This window comes from Leptodactylus fuscus, chromosome 6 (assembly GCF_031893055.1).
Source record: "Leptodactylus fuscus isolate aLepFus1 chromosome 6, aLepFus1.hap2, whole genome shotgun sequence".
Lineage (NCBI taxonomy): Eukaryota > Metazoa > Chordata > Amphibia > Anura > Leptodactylidae > Leptodactylus > Leptodactylus fuscus.
The window spans coordinates 122835294-122853584 of record NC_134270.1 but is presented as its reverse complement, the minus strand read 5'-3'; the positions used below and the strand labels follow the sequence as shown (position 1 = coordinate 122853584).

General features: G+C 42.7%; 1 protein-coding gene across 1 annotated transcript in view; it reads right to left on the bottom strand.

Moving 5' to 3' along the window:
• Positions 1 to 17191: 17191 nt before the first annotated feature.
• The window catches only part of JUP (junction plakoglobin), a 43389-nt gene continuing 42289 nt past the window's right edge, over positions 17192 to 18291 (bottom strand). Inside the window, exon 15 of the mRNA XM_075278277.1 lies at positions 17192 to 17796. The gene's annotated coding sequence lies outside the window, so the exon portion shown is untranslated. The remainder of the gene's footprint in view (positions 17797 to 18291) is intronic.

Sequence of the window (18291 nt, the reverse complement as noted above, 5' to 3'; positions counted from 1 at the left end):
CCCCATTCAGTCTCTCCACCAGTAATAGTTGGCCATGAAGTTCCTCGCAAGAACGCTGCTGTTAAAGGGCTTGTCCGGCCCCAATCGAATTTTCATACTGATGACCTATCCTCTCATATTCCAAAACACCAAGACCTGACACAGATCATCTGTTCCAGCAGTCTCTGGGTACCGGTGGATGGTAGTGGTTGAGTAACATGGAGTGAACCACCATTACGCCGTGGACGGGGCTGCGCCACCACTCCTTATTACTTGAATAAATGGTGTCCACTAGCTGCTTCTGGTACCTGGGAGCTGCTAGAACAGATTATCTGTAAGGGACTAGGAGTTGGAACCTGACAAACCAAATACATATGACCTATTCTATGGATAGGTCATTAACATGAAAATCTGATTTGGGGCCGGACAACCCCTTTGAGGTGCTGTAAGGGTTGCACCAATGGTCTATCTGCCCCTGTATGTATGGCTAGCGTCATGCTACTAAGTCTTTGTATAGTCACAATATGAAGGTCATCATTGACAGATCAACTTATAGACACAACCACCAATCCAGCGCAACACTCAGCTGCACAGCAACCAATCAAATTTCTTCTGTCATTTGCAAAGTGTTCAAAAAACGAAAACTGGATTTGTTGGGTTGCTATGGGCAAAAACTTCATTCTGCCATAAGGATTCACAGCAGCATTCAAACTCCATTCGGGGTTTCCTTCCCTGAATCTGCTTGAAAAAAAACAGAAGCGAGAAAACTCCTGCAAGGACTCCATTATAGTCTATGAGATTTCTGTGGATAACCACTTTTTAAGCAGATTAGGTTTCCCCAAGCGGACCCAAGGAACAGAAAGCCAAACGCTAGTGTGAACCTAGTGTAACCAAGCTACTCAGTAGGTAAAATGCTCACCATGCTTGGCGCCATCATAAGGGGCGCAATCTGCTTATATCTTAGTAGTTACCAATAGTAACAAGCATGGCTAATATGCAGGAAGTAAAAACAAAGCAAAGCGTACCTGAAGACATAACACCCTGGCAGTAGTCTAGCCTGTGACTGTACTTGCTAGAGTACTACTAATTCCAGCATACAGCTTTTGCTGTCATGACTGCTGGGAGTTGTAGTCCCCAAGCATTGTTGTCACCGGTGACCTATCTTACAAAGGCTGATGACTGTACTCACCTCTACGAGTGTGTCAGTGTCAGTCTGAGCCCCAGGTCATCTCCTTCTACTTTACTACTAAGAGGAACCTTAGACAATCATTAAACAGTCCTAACTTCCAGGCAGGTGTGGAGCTTAGCCAGTGCATGCTGGGAAATGTAGTCATCTAGCCATAGGGGAAGAGAGGAAGTGCAGAGTGAGGACTACGACTCCCAAAGGTCGCTCCTGCTGCAGGAATGTCCTGTACCTCCTAATAGGGAAAGGAGTTTGTCTAGATGGAAGGTGTGACGGCTGCCGCTGACTGACACTGTGCCCTGGGTTTCTAGCCTTCCCCTTAAGATAAAGGAAAAATCCCTAGTAAGGGTTAAGACACATGCTCAGTTTCTTGATGCAGTTTTTGGAGCTAAAACCAGGTGAGAGATTATACGTGGGTGCTGTTATGAACACCGTTCATGCTGGGGGGGGGGACTCAAAAAACGTGTTCAAAAACCACTTAATAATAAAACATTAAAAATGTATTTGGAAAATCCGCTTCCAAAACCTGAAACAGATTATATCTCCCTGACAAGAGCTCCAGTGAACATACCCTTAAAGAGTACCTGTCACCTAGTCAGAAAAGCCTCCAGTGACCTACAACATCTGTGCGCCACCGCCGTGAGCATATTGGTGTTTTGTTTATCCAAATCTGGTCAGCTATTCCAAAGGTATAAGCCCTTTTAGTGTCTACTAGTCAAGTGGGCGGTAACACTAGTCGGAAAAGCCCCCAGTCACCTACAACATCTGTGCGCCACCGCCTTGAGCATATTGGTGTTTTGTTTATCCAAATCTGTTCAGCCATTCCAAAGGTATAAACCCTTTTAGTGTCTACTAGTCAAGTGGGCGGTAACACTAGTCGGAAAAGCCCCCAGTCACCTACAACATCTGTGCGCCACCGCCTTGAGCATATTGGTGTTTTGTTTATCCAAATCTGTTCAGCCATTCCAAAGGTATAAACCCTTTTAGTGTCTACTAGTCAAGTGGGCGGTAACACTGTGGCTTCTCAACACTAAAAGTCTATATATCTTGGGAATGGCTGGACAGGGTTGGATAAACTAAACACACAATGCTCAGGGTGACGGTGACTAGGAATATCAATGGGTTTCTTCCTGACAACCGATATGGCTTCAGTCACTGTACCAACATAGGTTATAGTCCAATATTGCCACAGTTGGGCTAGTTATACAGAATCTCTTCAGCATCCCAGCATATCTAGGCAAACTTGTCACTCTGGGTTGTAGGAAAGCTGGGTGGCCACTCCAAATTTATATTTATTTCAATGGAGAGATGAGGCAAAGTCAAGACTTCTAAGGAGGCATATTACAGACTTTAAGCACTCTATGTGCCATCGCGTGGTGTGTAATTCATGGACATAATACAGTGCAAATTTCGAGAAGGGCTTCTTTTTACCAGAAACAATACCCTGCATGTTTACTATGCTTTGTATTGCAACGCAATACTCTTATTGGCTTTCAATTGAAATGAAGAAAGCCAAGATAGGCAAGATAGCTGCTATACTAAAAAGGGAACCTTCTTCTACAGCCCCATAAAAGTGACTCTGAGGATTCAAACTGTGCGCTTGCTGTCAGTGAATAGTGAATCTCTTAGACGTCATCATAATATATTACACAATGTGAATGCCCAGGATGTCAGGCCACTTACTATTTGGAAAGGCTACATCTATTATTCTTTCTTTTTCCTTCTTGGACTTTGAGATATTGACTCTATTTTTTCATCTGTTTCCTTCCGAGAAATAACTTTTCTTCTACGCAGAAGTCACTGTTCCCGTCATCTCCTGTTCCTGTTGTCTTATGGAAGGATGTGAGTTCTATGTACAGGTGTGCCAGGGCCGAGTTTGTTATTTGGCCCAATGGGCTAGGATATCCTAAAGTATTTTCAGTGGAATTCTCTACTTGCTGTTAGTGAATAGTAATGGTTGCTTTCAGAGCCTTCAGTCTGTTACTTGTCACCTACTTTTCATAGCTAATCATTTTCTATATTTCTACCCAGTCTAGCTTATCCTCTGTAAGCTTTAAAGGGGTTTTACCACTAAAGTATGTTATCCCCTATCCACTGGAAAGGGAATAATTTGTAGATCTCTGAGGGTCCAACAGGTCAGACTATACTGTATACCCCACCCCCCTCCCAGTATATAGTCCCCCTTCCATCTCCCCCCACAGCGTAATATCAGTCTCGAGCTGCAAAAGTTTAACATAGAAAACACTGGTACTCACCTCTCTTTACTCCCCTGCTGCGCCGTCTGCAGTCTCTTGTCCTGGGAGACGTCATCACATCGCATCTACAGCTCCCAGAGCCTATAGGGGGCACAGTGGTGAGGCTGGGGCTGTTTGCTCCTGATTTAGCACTGTATTCAGCTCATCCGCATCCTCTCCAGATGCAGATGAGTTATATCCGGGGCATACCTCCTGCTGGCTGGGACTGTGGGACACAACCTGGAATCTGGGACTGTAGAGAGGTACGCTATACATCTGACTTGTAGACCAGAGATTGGCAGTTTAATGGAAATTACACATAGTAACAAGTGGTTCACTCGAAGTAAATTGGAACTGATGTTAAGGCTAAGGCCCCACGTGGCGAAAAGCAAAAAAAGAAACGCGTTGGAAATACATCACGTCCTTTTCCGCATTTTTTAATTGCTTTTTTTGCAGCTTTTTCTCTCACGCTGTTCATTTACTGACTGAAATTTGCCTCTCATAGGGTCCATTCACACTGAGTTTTTTGACGTGGAACCCATTTTTTCCACGCTGATTCTGACATGGATTCCGTGCCAGAATCAGCGCCAAAAAACTCTGTGTAAATGGACCCATACACTTCAATGGGAGGCATATTTTTTTTCTGCTAGCTAAATTTTGAAACTCTCATTGGAAAGAACGAGAGGGAGATTTTCAGAATCTGCACCAAAAACAGCTTCAATTTCCTGAAACACAAATTTTCTGCCTAATAAATGCAGCATCAAACTCCTCTGTGTGACCCCCCCCCCCCCTTATTTACGGCAATAATATCCACGTGCAGTTATTCAGCAAAAAAGACCAAGTGAACCCAGTCTAGGTCCACATGTAGTGAAACGCAGCTAAAAAATGACACTAAAAGAAACACTGTAAAACTGTGTTTTGCATGTGTTTTTAGTTTCTTTTGCGCATCGTTACTTACGGACACATGGGGTGGAAGTTCATCTGTATGGGACTGCTGCTTTGTTAGAATGCAGTCGCTGCGTGGTGTGAAAAATAATGGTGTCTTTCACTGACAGCAAACAGAGACCTTGAAAACAGTAAAAAATAGGAAGTGTATTAGAAAATTGGAGCTAATTGTATAATACAATTGCCAGTCATCCCACTTTTAGCCAAAGTGAGGAGCCATGGAGTAGGCAGATCACCTCCAGGGTGCCCTAGCTTGTCCACAGCCAAGTGACTGGGAAATGCTTCAACAACTGTACTATGGGCTAGCAATTATCTGTCAAAATGTGTGACAAGCCTGCCCCTTAGTGGACAGAAATAGAATTGCAAAAACTATCCCTGGCACACCATTGTTACCATTGTAAACGATTGGAAAAACAAAACATCATGACTTTCAGTTACATTTGGTGGCATTTTTTATTCTGTTATATTTGACTTGGGATTTTTGGGAGATTTTCAAGTCCTTATAGAGACCTATAGGAAGAACACCAGATAAAACAACATATCTAGGGCATATATGTTTTGAGAAAACACGCAATTGAACAAAAGAAAACAACAACAAAAAACCCCTGTATATAGGAATTTTTATGTCTGAATATAGACTTTTTTTTTTTTTTTTTTAAATATCATTACTTATATGTAAATCCAATCCATCATATGCTATGTCTTCAGTACATACCAGATACAATAAATCAAATCACATTTACCATTTCCCCAGCACCTCGGAGCTCTATTCAGGTAACTTAAAGGGGACCTTTCAAGTCCTTGGGCACCTGCAGTTTTATATACTGTTAGAAAGCCAACAGTGAACTGAATTCAGCGCACTGTCAGCTTTCCCATTATGTGCCCCAGGAAAGAGATATTGGTGCAGTTACTGATAGCTCTTCACTGTCAGAAGGGCGTTCCTGACAGTCTAGCTAGGAACGTCCCTCCTAACAACACTGTTGATTAGCGCTATACAGTCAGAGGGGACGTTCCTTACTGCCCAGCCATGATGCTAAGCTGTTAGGAACACCCCCCTCCTTCCTGACTGTACTCATTCATAGACTACATTTTACATTTACATATACATTTTTTACAAAAACTCACAGACCATGTGACACAAGTTCAAGGTTCAAAAAACAATTCATACTTAAAGGTATATTTCATATAAATCTTTAAAAATATTCCCAAATATAAAAAAAATTGTTTCACTGACTCAATTCATTGACACAACTCAGGGGTGTAGACCCCCAAACATTTTCTCCTATCAATATCCTTCCAGGATACAGTGAGCAGTCTTAGTACCAACCACACATATTTGCACCCTTTTACACGGGTGAGTTGTCCTCTCAAGCATAAATTGATGATACAAATCATGTATTTAATGCCCCAGCATACTACACATTTCCTACTTCAGTATGGGTCCATCCTTACTACGCTAGGTTCACACTAGCAGTGCATTTCCATTGTTTGAGTCCCACAAAAAAAATACAGGCAAAGAGTTAAAACAATGGTTACATACAGAGCCCAGCAGACCTCCTCGACTATAATGGGGTCCAGCAGGTGTCTGTTGTTTTTAAACTTAAAGTAGAAGATGAAAAAGTCCTCCATTCAGAACTTCTCCAATTTTCAGCGGACTTGGCAAGCATAGCCTTTGTTCCGACTATACCTCTCTTTCTTGGTCCCTGGCAGGTTCTCAGCATGGTTATCCTCTTTTTACTAGTCCCTAAGACTGTATGCCTTTTAATTGTGGTCCTCAGCATCATTCTGTTCGCATTACTAGTCCCCAATATCATATACCTTCATATTGTGGTTCTTAACATGGTTCCCCTCTCATTCCTAGTCCTCAGCATGGTACCCCTCCTGGATTCTAGTTTGCCTACCCATCTCATTCTTCCTTTGCAGCATGACTCTCCTTTCCATTTTTCCTCAAATTGCTAAACCTGGCCATACCTTTTGACATTTCACGGGCCAAAATCTGAACATTAAAGACCCTGGAAACACCAGAAATTGGTGTGAAGTTGACATTAAGTCATCCCTTTTTGTGACCCAGTTCCCAAACTTTTCCTAGGGTCACAATTGTGATTGTTGGGCACCTCGCTGGCAGATTGCATTGACAAGGACATGGACTCCAATGATACCTCTTGCTCTTACAGAGCTGTGTTCATATTGGTCTCACAATGTATATAAATCCAATGTATGGTCCTTTCAAGAGAATAAGTGAGCATAATATATGAGATCCAGGAACACTGAACTGCAAATATAGTAAAGATATGTACAGACACCCACTACAGGCATGACACAGGAAAGATTAATATATGACACAGTCAGTAAAGTGGTTTGCTGTGTGTGAATAATATCCCATCTGTAATCACACAAGCAGCCAGAAGTAGATACAGGTATATATAAGACTTTTCTGTGCAGAATGTTCAGTCCTTGCAGTTTGTGTAAAGCTGTGAGGAGAATCAACCCCTCCCAGGCTCCCATCTACATTCACTGTGTGAGGAGAGAAAAACCGTTCCCCCCTCACTGTACTGTCTCTCTGTCTCGCTGCTAGGGACATATTTCCTTATAACAAAGTATTCTACTGTAAATCAGCTAGAAGGGAGACACCTAGTGGCAGGAACTAGAGAGGTTTCTCAGGCAAAAAGTAGCAACATTTTTAGCTAAAGTGCATTATACGTTGGACCAGCATCACATGCTCTATGAAATGAGACTAAGTTGTCTGTAAAGTTACTGACCATTTAAGGACCAGGCCCCATTTTTCAAAACTGACGCGTCACTTTATATGGCAATAGCTTTCAGAAACTTTAAATGTAAGTAGTAAACTCTGATCAATATTTTTTGCATTTATTTATATAAAAAATAAATCTGAAATTGGGTGGAAACTTGGTAAGGCCCAGTTCACATCAACGTTCGGTATTCTGTTCAGGAAGTCTGCTTGGGGACCCCCCGAGTAGAATACAAAGCGATTAGCAAAGTAACCACACGGACCCCATAGACTATAATGGTATAATGGGGCCCATGTGTTTTCTGCGCGGTGTCCGCATGAATCATGCGGAGAGAAAAGTGCTGCTTGACCTTTTGTGGCTTACCATCCTTGTGGAGTGTGTCAATGACTGCCTTCTGGACATCTGTCAAGTCAGCAGAATTCCCCATGATTGTGGTGCATACTGATCCAGGCTAAGGGACCTTTAGGAAGCCTTTGCAGTTGTTTTGGGTTAATTATTCTTATTTTCTGAGATAATGACTTTTGGGTTTTCCTCGGGTGTAAGCCATAATCATCAACATTAACAGAAATAAACACTTGAAAAAGTTCACTCTGTAATGACTCAATATAATATATGGGGTTCACTTCTTCAATTGAATTACTATAAATATTGAGATGCATTGTATGTAACAAATCTCCCATACACTGCAATAAAGTTGTAATTGTAATAAACTCAGTGGCGTAACTAGGAATGGCGGGGCCCCGTGGCGAACCTCTGACATGGGGCCCCCCCGGACGCCGAAGACCCCAGCCATCCCGCCCAACCCCCCCCCCCACACACGAATTCCACTATTATGCCCCATAGTTGCCCCTGAACACAGCATGCCCCATAGTGGCCCCATCACCCAGTATTATGCCCCATAGTGCCCCATCACCCAGTATTGTGCTCCATTGTGGACACTCATTAACAATTATTATGCTCTGGGGTCTTATCAGACCCTAGAGTATAATAATTGGAGACCAAGGGGGGATACAAACATAAACACTGTTACTTACCTATCCCTGCGCTACCTGCTGTCGGCTATCTTCAATTATGTCAGGGACGTCATGTGACCGGGGGCCTGCGTCACGATGCATAAGGACGCAGGCCCCGGTCTTGTGACGTCTGAGACGTCACACAAGTAGGCCCCGAAGCCTTCGCAGAGCGTGGAGAGGTAAGTAATACTGTTTGTTATTTTCACTTACTTCTCCCGGGCCTCCAATCATTATACTCAGGGGTCTGAAAAGACCCCTGAGTATAATAATGATGTTTGCGGGGCCCGCGATGTAAGTAAGTAGGGCCGTTACCGGCTGAAGTAACTCCAGCTGCTAACGGCCTATTAAAAAAAACAAAATGCAGCGGCTGTCGCCGGGCCCTGTGGCAGCTGCCTCCGCTGCTTCCCCAGTACTTACGCCACTGAATAAACTGTTGTATTGCAGTCTATAGTTCGAGTCCTCCAGGGTTAAAAAAAAACATTTTTTAAAAGTGTTTCAGAATATAAAAATAATAACTAAAAATCTACATCATTTTCACACCTCTGTTATTTCACAGGTTTTAGCATTGCAATATTAAAATGACAAATTACTCTTTTCCAATTAAACAATACTCTTCATTTTTTCTCAAGGGGTTGAAGGAGAAAATGCACACCACAATCTGATACACAATTTTTCCTGAGTAAGGAAATGCCCCATACGTAGATGAAAACTGCAGTTTGGGCACACAGCAGGCCACAGAAGGTGAGGAGCACCATTAAGTTTTTGGACGGCAGAATCATTTCCAGTTGCCATGGCACATTTGCAGAGCCCCTAAGGTACCCGTACAGTGGAAAATGCCAAGAAGTTAACTCATTTTGGAAACTGCACCCCTCAAAAAAATTTATCAATGGATATAGTGATCATTTTGACCCCAGAGATTGTTTCCAAAAAGAAATGCACAGCAGATTTTCCCAGATATATACCGTATTTTCCGGACTATAAGCCGCACATAAAAACCTACGATTTCCTCAGAAATCGTAAGTGCGGCTTATAGTCCGGTGCGGCTTATATATGGATGGAAGCGGCGGCAAAGACTGCGTGCCGCTTCCATACATACATAAAAGGCACCGTAAGGGTGCATTCACACTACGCCGGCGTGTAACACAGCCGTACACGCCGGCGTTACAGCAGGGCTGCCGGACACTTCCTATTCATTTCTATGGGAGCAGGCATGCGAGCGCTCCCCATAGAAATGAATGGACAGACACTTCCCATTCATTTCTATGGGAGCCGGCATGCGAGCGCTCCCTATAGAAATGAATGGAAAAAAGCAGTCCATTCATTTCTATGGGGAGCGCTCGCATGTCGGCTCCCATAGAAATGAATAGGAAGTGTCCGGCAGCCCTGCTGTCACGCCGGCCTGAAACAGAACGTGAAACTTACCCAGCGGTGCAGGGCGGGCGGGCGGGCATTCAGGCCTCCTCTGCCTCCAATGTTCCGTCCTTCTCCTCCGGCGCTCGCTGATAATGGCCGGGGCGCATGCGCAATATCATAATGCTTCTACTGCGCATGTGCCCTGGCCATTATCAGCTTGCGAGCGCCGGAGGAGAACGGAACATCGGAGGAAGAGGAGGCCTGAATGCCAGCCCACCCTACACCGCTCGGTAAGTTTCACATTCTGTTTCAGGCTTTTATTTTAAAACGGGGGGGGGGGGGGTAGTTTAACCTAACGTTTACGGTTGGGCTCTATCAGCATGATTTTGCTGATAGAGCCCCTCCTCGCCTGCCGAGCGCTTCCAATAGAAGCGGCTGGCACGCGGGGGGTTAAGCGGCCGCTGGCAAAGTCTGCCTGCCGCCGCTTTCAATAAGATATAATGCGCACCGGACTGCGGCTTATAGTCCGGTGCGCCTTATATAGGAACCGAGACGGACTATAAGGCGCTCATGGGCAATGCGGCTTATAGTCCAGTGCGCCTTATAGTCCGTAAAATACGGTACTATTTCAGTGCCTGATATGTCATGATCAGCTGGTGGCACTGCATAAAGTCAGCTCTCCTAGCCGAAATTGGGTGTTTTTTTTGCTAAGGCAGATCTACTGGAGTGGACTGTAGTACAGATCATTCCATACAAGTAGATACAACCTGTTCAGACATTGGAAAGTAAAGAGGAATTTAAGGTGGACATCTGCACCAGATTCGTCTTAATTTTCAACCCCAGGCTCATGGTATTTAGCTTTGGTTACTTACTTTAGACTACACTAGCCTCTGCCTGCGCCTTCGTCTGCGTGTTGTTGGCATCGATGATCCGCCTATATTCATCAAATTGCTGCCGTTGATGGTTTGCCTGCTCTGGCGTTTCGGCAGCTCTCAAGCTGTCCTGCTGCCAAACTTGTTCCTCGCGCCGTGCCTCTGATTGTTCCAGCATTTCAGCAGTTGTCTGGGATGCCATATAATGAGAGTGTTCTTGGTGTCGATGATCTGCCTGCTCTGGCGTTTTGGCTACTCTAAGACCCCCTTGAAGCCTAGCTTGCTCAATCTCCCTGAGCTCTGCTTGAGGAGAACTCTGTTAACTTCTGGCTACCTTCAGAGCTCTCATTGTTTTAGAATTTTGCGACAAATTAGATTTTCTTTTTTTCCCAGCATTTTTAAAATTGGTAAACTGCCAATTTGGCTTAAAGGTGTTTTCCCATGTCAGTGTCTCAGCACTGGAACCGATCAGATAATATGCAAAAGCTTGTACACAATGGACTCAATGTTATCTGTGTGTTTACATAGAGAGATAACAGACCTGGCCTTATCAGCAACCTCCAATTAGCTGAGATACTGCTGTCAACAAGAGCAGTTTAATATAGTATATGAACATAAATTCATAACTGTCGTGAAACCATGTCATTTACTAGGATAAAAAGTAGCCTATGTGTTAATCGAGGTTACAAACTATCTATGTGCCAAATTTCATCCAAATCTGTTCAGTCGTTTTTGCGTGATCGAGGAACAAATATCTAAACTTTCACATTTTAGGATCGGATTAGTGATTAATATATATGTCAGCTTTAGAGATGAGCGAACAGTAAAATATTCAATATTCGTTTCGAATAGCCCCTCAATATTTGAACAAATATCGAACCTCATTATAGTCTATGGGGAAAAAAGCTTTGTTTCAGGGGAAACCACTCTTCAACTCAGGAGAGTCACCAAGTCCACTATGACACATCAGCAAATGAGGACAACACCTCTGGAATGCAACTGGGACATCAGGGGAAGCATGTCTCGGGGCATCTAACAAGCCCAAGTCCCTTTATTACGCCACTAATAATACGCGAGCTGACTTTGTTGGCGCCGATGATCCCCCTCAGCTCTGCTTGAGAAGAACTCTGTTGACTTCTGGCTACCTTCTTAGCTATCGTTGTTTTAGAATTTTGCAACAAATTAGATTTTCTTTTTCCCCCGGCATGTTTAAAAGTAGCAAACTGCCAATTTGGATTAAGGTGTTTTCCCATCCAGTGTGTCAGCATGTTGTCTGGAGTTGATCAGATAATATGCAAATGCATGTACAGAATGGACTGAAGGTTAGCTGAGTGTTTACATAAAGAGATAACAGACCTGGCTTTATCAGAACCTGAGATAAGCTGCTGCCAAGAGCAGTGGGAAGAATATACAAATATGTTTCTCAGGATGTAAATAGGGAAACACTACCTCTGAATGCTGCCCTCTATGGGAAGCTCCCTTGAACATCATGCCCGACTTTCCAACAAGCCTTTATTGCAATGATGCAGGGTTTTGCCAAGTCAGTATCATCCCAACTGTGGACGGCGCCGTTCTGCCAAGAGCAGTGTAGTATAGTATGTGAACCTAAATTCATAACAGTCGTGAAGCCATATTATTTACCGGGATAAAAAGTAGCCAATGTGTTAATCGAGGTTACAAACTATGTGCCTTTTTTCATTCAAATCCGTTCAGCCGTTTTTGCGTGATTGAGGAACAAACATGCAAACTTTCACATTTTTAATATTAGTAGGATTTATAATATTAGTAGGATAGGATGGGACACTATACTGTGTAGTGGCCACTAAAGAGAAATCATCATCACTAAGTTGAATAAAGAAGAGTATTATTACTGTGTTGGAGCACTTTGGATTGAGAGAGGAATAGGGGGCACATTCAGGATTAGCGGCATGCCATAACACAATATTCATTTGGTGAATTTGTCACTCTTTGTATCTTCTAAAAGTCAGGATGAATGTTTAAGTGTGGTGGGGTCCACCACTGTGCTAAAATGGCCTTTCATATGGATATGCTAGGAGGCCTGGCTAGAGGCAGGATTGAGAGGGCTAAATAGGAGATGGCCTAGCTGGGGCGATGGAAAAAGTCTTGGGCTGCAGATTGATTGCGGCATTATACAGCTGATAACTGCTTCTGAAGGCACCCGCTCGGCTTCTGAGTGTGTGCCGTCCCCATGGACGATGATGCTTGTCCAAATGTGGCAAGTACCCACTACTTAGGAAGAATATTCTTATCCTATATCATCAACGCATTAACAGATCATTAGAAAACAGATTCATTTGATTGGTCTTTTTTTTTTAACCCAGCACACTGACCTATGTTTAACAGACGTAACTTGGACATCATCTGTTTTTACACCCATTAAAATGGGTGCATTGATTTATATTTTGCCCATCAAAATAACAGATATGTGAGTACAGCCATTGTATATCAATGTACTTGTGCAGTAATGTGGTCCAGAGCCTGGGGGCTTAGCCAGGTAACCAGAGTGATGTTGGGCAAATGTGTAGTCCTCCCTGCGGGCACGTTGTTGCAGTGATGATGCTTACGGTCTTGTCTTGTCTAACACTTATTTTCAGTTGACCAACAGCCAAAAATTTCTAACACTGTAAATTATATTAGCAGACAAAGGTTTTCTGCCAGCCATAACAATGGTTCTTCTTGGCATTTTGTTTTTATTATAAAATGACTGTATGCTGACTAAAATCTAATATGTATGGCCAGCACTGCATAGAACTACCAAAGCTTTGTTTCACGTGAAGACAGAATTTCAGACTTTTCTGTTTGTAGGTATTCCTGTGGACATCAGATTTATATCAACTTCTATCAAATTCCTCCCAGTATGTAAGAGGTGCGGCTGCACATAGGTCCTCTGACCTACTAGGTCCATCACTTTAAAGGGGTTGTCCACTTTCAGTAAAGGAATGCTATTCTACGTATAATGAAAAGTTATACAAATGTTAAAATATACCTTTCTGTATCAGTACCTCACTGTTTTCTAGATCTCTGCTTGCTGTCAATATATAAGTTTACTATATAAGTAAGTATATAAGTTTACTTCCAGTGGATAAATACCAGTCATGTGATAGACACACAGGTGAACAATTGCTACAAGGCAACCGCTATAATAGCAGCTTTCTACTGTCTTTTATCATGCAGGGTCCCTAAGGCCTCGTTCATATCTGTGTTGGTATTCCGTTCGGGGAAGTCAGCATGGGGACCCCCAAACGCATTTGCAAGCGGTGTGCAGTGAAAGCACATGGACCTCATAGACTATAATGGAGTCCAGGTGCTTGCCGCGAGATCTCTGCAGGGAACATGCAGACAAGAAAGTAGTTGACAATCTACTTTCCTGTCTGCATGACTTGTGCGGAGATCTCACGACAAGCACACAGAACCCATTATAGTCTATGGGGATCCGTGTGCTTTCACTGCACACCGCTTGCAAATGTGTTCGGTAGTCCATTTGGGGGTCCCCATGCAGATGTGAACCAAGGCTAAGATGAAGCTTAAGCAGGGTCATAACTCTTACTAAAGCAAATGCTATGGAATCTGTGACCTTAGGGACACTCCACTTTACTCCAATTTTCACTTAGCTATACACACTCTTGTCCACAGCCACCTCTGCTTAGGCCTGCTTATGTTCCGGACATTACATTTTGGTACTATTCAGCATCAGGATGTAAAATGGGGCATCACATAAAGGTAGAAGTGGCCTGAAATACCAGTAGGTACTTTACAGTACAGAAGGTACCAGCCTAAAGTAACTCTCTGTGCGGGCACTGTATTGTTACAGGTCTCCTGGCTATTTGTGCCTGGTGACCATTGCAGCCAATCGTAGACCTCAGTGGTCACTTTTTCATAAACAGCACATCACAGCCGTCATGTGTCAGTTCTGAAGAGGTCACCACCTGTGATTGGCTGCAGCAGTCTCCTTCAATAAAAATGTCACTGATGACATCAGCCAGAAGAACGGTATACAAAATAATGGAGTTCCTGTCACTGGAAACGAAGAAGTAGGGAGAGGCTGCTAGTAAGCTAATAAACATAGTATCAAAACACCCCTTTAATATGCAATAATGTAGCAAAGAGGTCCTGGATCTGGATCTCTCCAAGGGCAACATCTGCCTGGAGTTATGTTCTTCTCATGTTTGCTTTGGTTTCCATACTTAGTTTATTTCTGTACATACATTTCAAAAGATTGCCTCTTTCTATAAAGGTATTCTTTATGCTTCCATGATAGGAGTATTAGATTGTGAGCCCAATGGGGAGAACTTATTTGGATGGTGTCTATCTCTATGTAGCATTGCAGGAGGTGTTGGTGATATGGTCTTGAGCTAACAAAGTTCTCACTCTGTCAGCCCCAGAATGGCTATGTATGACATAGTCAGCTATTCCATTGACTAACCGCCATCTAATACCACATTGCTATTGCAGTGACCTACAATCATGGCTCGTTCACATCTGCATCCGGCACTCCGTACTTCAGGTTTACGTTTCCTGCATAAAACAGAGCAGGAGACGGAAACCTGCTGGACTCTCTCACCCATTCATTTGAATGGGTGAGAAAGATGTCCGGCCGTGAGCGGCGGTGAGCGTTTTATGCTCTCTGCCGCGAAACCGGGTTTTATAATCCGAACACAGAGTCGGACATGCAGTACTCTGTGTCCGGATTAAAAAAAACTGTTTCGCGGCAGAGAGCATAAAACGCTCACCGACGCACACGGCCGGACCCGGTCTGTGGTTTCCATCTTCTGGCATACAGAAGACGGAAACCACAGAACGGACAGCTGAACGCAGGTGTAAACCTAGCGTCACTAGCTCGCAATACGATGTCTTTAGCATGATAAGAGGGGGTGATACAATATCTGCGCCCAACATAAGATCCCTTAGTGGTTGGCTTGTCTGGTTCTCCCATTTAAATTCAAATAACCCAAGTAATATTAATATATTAAAAAATATATTTTGAATCCTACTAATATTATAAAGGTGAATGTTTGTGTGTTTGGATGTTTGTGGGTTTGGATGTGGCTACTTTAAAAGTGGGTCACTCACCCCAAATCGCCACAGTCAACTTCCAAACACCCCTGCAGCCTCAGCTATAGAAGCTAGCATTCTGCCAGTGCTGCTCTGTCCACGTTCCTCCTATTGGTGCATGGCAGCTGTGGGCGGGCTATAGAGCCAGGGCTGCTGCACCATAGGTTGAGGCCTCCATGTGGGCGTGCCGATTCAGCAGTCACATAGAGAGCAACATGGCGGCCGCCCACAGGGTCCCGGAGCTGCACCTATGGCAGGCTGCCACACACATCGCCGAGGAGGAGGAGGCTGCTGCACCCGACCCATCAGATACAGGTCTGTGCAGCGGGGGGAGGGGGTGTCCTGGGCAGGGAGGAAGGGGGGGATCCCCAGCTTCAGTTTCCCCCCTACAGCCAACCCCGTGTAGTAACACTCACCTTGGTCTCCTCCGCTCCTCTCTCTGCACACTGACTGCATAGACTTCAGTCAGACTTCCACTAAGGGACATAATACTGTGTGCAGGAGCCACTATGGGGGATAATACTGTGTGCAGGGGCCACTAAGGGACATAATACTGTGTGTAGGGGCCACTGAGGGACATAATAGTGTGTGCGTAGGGGCAGAGATGGGGGGACAAGATACTGGGGGCACCGATAGGAGTACAAGAAATATAAGCGGTTCGGCGCCACCGCCAACCTGCAGACGAAGTTGCGGGTAACTGCTACTATTAAATAAGACCAACATCATTTTTTGAAATTTGTTTTATTAGCTGCTTTGAGTCTATACAAATATTACAGTATAAAGTAAGCATTTTTCCAAGTTTCGTTCATCCCTAAACATAAAAAAGTCCAAACACAAAGCAGCAGATTAGATTTATTGCCATAACAGATTCATATGAAACTGAATAGGGGAATGTATATACATTGTCAAAAACATTTCCACAGATTACTATTATAATGTGCATTTTTTTTTTTTTTTTGCCATGTGGACTCCAATAAACACCAATGTTTGTGGACAGAATAAACTGCAATACTTTAAAAGTCCAGGTATTTCTTATAAAAAAAAGAAAAAAGAAAAAAAAGAGGCGGCTTTAAAGTGCACCTTGCCCACACGAAGACAACCACCTTGGTACTCAACTTTTTGTCAAAAGTGCAGGGTGTTAGGCTTCACAGGACAGGACAAAAATGTAAAAAATAAAAATATTACGTTTATATTACTTGCACATTTAAATGTTAATATTTTAATTTTGTGTTAATATACTATACATAATCTTCCACTACTATCAAGATTTTTATTTATTTATTTTTTTAAAGGGAGAAACAAAGTAAAAAATAATCTGAATATTCTAAAGTCTCCAACATGGTAATATAAGCAGTAGCACTTGCACAAAGAAAAAAATATTAAAAAAATATATGGATATAATGGTATTACAGAGGCCATTTAATGTGTGAAATACTTGGCATCTAATGTAAGGAGCCCAGATTAAAACTGTCAATGGAAGTTATTCTAGTAAAAAAAAAAAAAAAAGTTCCCGTCCGCATAATAGGAAGTAATTGACCTATAGCCCCAGAAGGTTATATATTTTTTTAGGGTTGGCCTCTAAACCTTCAATGAACAAAAGGGGCGTTCATGTTTGAGCTAATTCTCAATTATAGTACCCATGACCTACAACTGAGCAGGTAGATGTTCATTGAGTCACAAATATTCATAAAAATGGATTTTTAATTTTTTTTTTTTTACCAAAATATGTTCACATGGGCTGTATAAACTTAAAAATAAACAGAAAATAAACCAACATAAAACCAGCAAATTAGCGTTAATAGGATTTATTCAAATAAGCCGATTACCACTAAGTAATAAAAAAAAAAATCCTCACTCATTTTAGTGACATTGTATGGCCGTGAACAGACAAGAGAAAAACTAATCAAACCATGTGCCACGTCTTATGTGCCGCTACTCAGGGCACAAAGCACCACAGAAGATGGTAAATAGGCAAACTAAACAACCTTTTAATACAGCTCCTAAACAGTGGGAGATATATTGCAAAAATAAAGCTGAGTGTAGAAGCTTTTTGCATATTAAAATTATAAAAAAAATAATTATATATTTATAAATCTCTAGAAAAAAAAACAAAAAAACTTATTAGGCCAATGCAAACATTAAAGAATTAAAGTAGCATGGAGCAGAGCAGTGTATTATCCTGAAGGCCCAAGAGACAAAGGGTTAATACACTGCATCCTAAAAGCAAGATCCCGTATGCTTAAAAAGATATAAAAAGAATAAAGAATAATGACCCCATGCAAAAGTCTATCAAATAAAAGCTTCTGTTTAAAAGGGAGACGTCGGGGTGAGAGGAGGTGCAGGGACAGGGTCTTAGGCACTTCTGTCTGGATTGTATTCTTCCACAGTGAGGAACTGAAAGAGAAAAATAAGAAAACCGGATTAAATTACATGGAAAAAAAAATTGTCATCAGCGTAGCATATGGAAAGAGATGGCAACTTATTTCATACTGTGCTTAAAGGGGTTCTCCAGTATTAAGAGAAATGTTATTGGTTTTTTTTTCCAATATCCTTTCTGTATCAGTTCCTCATGACTTTCTAGATCTCTGCTTGCTGTCATTCATTGTTTTTAATCCCAATGGATAAAAATCAGTCCATGGTCATGTGATGGTGAGTAAAATGGAGGTTGGCATACAGCATACGCAAAAACTAGATTTGAGAAAATATGGGGAATACTCGATACCCCGGGAATACTTTCTTCCCATCTTCAGAGGACACCATTCAATGCTCTGGGTTTTCCTAGGTCAATGTTCATGCACAGAGTTCCTTTCTGCATGAATCTATAAGCTTTGAACACTACACATACTAGGGGCATCATGTGCCCCACCCCAAGCTACGAACCTCACATAT